The sequence below is a fragment of the Balaenoptera physalus genome (assembly GCF_965194825.1).
Source record: "Balaenoptera physalus genome assembly, chromosome: 6".
Lineage (NCBI taxonomy): Eukaryota > Metazoa > Chordata > Mammalia > Artiodactyla > Balaenopteridae > Balaenoptera > Balaenoptera physalus.
In genome coordinates, this window is record NC_138885.1 from 117061116 (window position 1) to 117063613 (window position 2498).

Below are 2498 nucleotides of genomic sequence, written 5' to 3' on the forward strand. Positions count from 1 at the left end.
CTTCCCTTTTTTTGTTGCTGCAGCTGTTGTTTTAGAGTCACAAGTAAACACGCTGAGCGTAAGAAATACGACAGCACGTGTCATTTACACGAAGCGCTTTGTGACTTCATCTTTTTATTACTTTCTGTTTCCTTGAAAATTTTTCTCATAAAAACTCACAGGATATTCTTAGGAGAGGTCTGGAAAGTCAGAATTCTCCTGGGTACATTCATATCTCTTTCTGCTTCTACTAGAAATAACTTCAATTTGAAGTAGATTATTTGCTTTCACAACCCTGCAATTTTTGTCTTGGAGCTAACAGTCTTCAGGGCGTGAAGAAATGTTGAACTTAATGGTTAAGTCAAGGACCTTGGTAAACACAGAGTGAAGAATGATTTCATTAAAATCTGTTAATATGAAGGCTTCACAAGGAGTTCCCTATTAATACTTGTCTTTTGTCTTTGGGTTACTCTGCTTTCTTTCTGTTCAGTTTGTTTCAAATTCATTTTTACAGTTCATAATAATGAGTAAGTAGCAAAATGGATCAGCAAAATGTAAACTGTGGTACATGTGAATTAAAGTGAAAAGGAAGAGATGGCCAAGCAAACTTTAGAAGATGGGGTCCCCTGTGAGGAGAAGGAGGTCTGTAATTTGACCGGACGTGAATATTCAGGGGTGTTGGTAACATTCAGTGTCTGACAGTGTAGACAGAGGAGAGGCAATTTCCTTGTTTGTTAACTAAGCGGGTTTACCTGGTAGAGCGTGTACACTGTATAGGCGTGTAAGATGCAGCTGTAAGAGGATAAGCCTGGCCATGCTGTGAAAATGACAGATAATTTCATTATACACATATTTTATTTGGGGCACACAGGTGTTCAATAAATGTGTGGAAGTGATTAATAGAATTTTGGAGTCTTGGCTTTTACTGTGACTATGAACTTTTAAGATCTGGATGATTAATATCATTTTCATAACAATTAAATTATCTCCTGTAGTTAAATTGACAGTATTTTTCCTCTGTGTTTGTCTGATATATCCTTGTAATTAAAATATGATAGTCCGGACCTCAAATACCCAGAACAGTGCAAAAATGAAATTGTGTCTCATGCATTTGAGCTGATTAGTTGAGAACATTAATTAGCTTAAAACAAAGGCACAACCTTTGCCTCCGGACTTGTCTGGGGCCAGCAGCCGGCCGACCTGGGGCCCGGGGCCGCGGGCTCAGCCGACTACCATGGGCTCTGTGTCAAACCAGCAGTTTGCAGGTGGCGGCGCCAAGGCGCCGGAGGAGGTGCAGGAGGACGCGGCCCGGGCGGCCGAGGAGCCGCAGCTGCTGCACGGCGCCGGCATCTGTAAGTGGTTCAACGTGCGCATGGGATTCGGCTTCCTGTCCATGACTGCCCGCGCCGGGGTCGCACTCGACCCTCCGGTGGATGTCTTTGTGCACCAGAGTAAGCTGCACATGGAGGGCTTCCGGAGCCTGAAGGAGGGTGAGGCCGTAGAGTTCACCTTTAAGAAGTCTGCTAAGGGCCTGGAATCTATCCGAGTCACCGGCCCTGGTGGGGTGTTCTGTATTGGGAGTGAGAGGCGGCCCAAAGGGAAGAACATGCAGAAACGCAGATCAAAGGGAGACAGGTGCTACAACTGTGGAGGTCTAGACCATCATGCCAAGGAATGCAAACTGCCACCCCAGCCCAAGAAGTGCCACTTCTGCCAGAGCATCAACCATATGGTAGCCTCGTGTCCACTGAAGGCCCAGCAAGCTCCCAGCTCACAGGGAAAGCCAGCCTACTTTCGGGATGAGGAAGAAGAGATCCATAGCCCTGCCATGCTCCCAGAGGCCCAGAATTGAGCCACAGTGGGTGGGGGCTATCCGTTTGTGATCAGAAAGTTTTGAGGAACAGGTATCAATTGGCAGAGTGGAGAAAGTTGGGGCAGGGTGGGTAGGGGCAGCTGGCACTGCCGTATATCTCAGGCCGGGGGCCAAAGCGTCACCCCCTCTTCCCTCTTGGTGGGGGGGAAGGGGTGAGGCAAAGAAACTCCAATCACGCTCTATCCAAATGCACGTGAGGGCTTTGGGGGGTAACCCTCCCTGCATGCTTTATCTGAGTCTCCACCCCCAGAATCTCCAGCTTTTGAAAGTGGCCTGGATAGGGAAGTTGTTTTACTCTTCAAGAAGGATATGGAATAATATTCCCCATACCAGAGTGAAAAGCTTAAGCGTGAGACCAGATCGATGGACCCAGCCCACAAGCCACTACCTGCTGGGGGAGGAAATCTCTCAGGGGTAAGGCAGGGTTGTCCGCATCCTGTCTCCTCACAACCTCCTCCTGGGATAGAGTGCTGACAGAACTGTCCCAAGCAGTGGGTTGTGATGATAGGCAAAAGGGGGGTTGAGGGAACAGCTGCAGACCTGCTGCTTCTAAGCTCATTCCCACCCCGTTCTGGGCCAATACAATTTTATTTATTTGCTCCCTTGGATGACTGTACCTTGGGTCCCACTTTCTCCAGGATGCCAA

The 2498-nt window shown here is 47.8% G+C and overlaps 1 pseudogene across 1 annotated transcript; it reads left to right on the top strand.

Annotated features, from left to right (window-relative positions):
• Positions 1-1213: 1213 nt before the first annotated feature.
• LOC309662677 (protein lin-28 homolog A pseudogene) lies at positions 1214-1860 on the top strand (annotated as a pseudogene). The gene has a single exon. The product of its transcript is annotated as a protein lin-28 homolog A pseudogene (transcript).
• Positions 1861-2498: the final 638 nt, after the last annotated feature.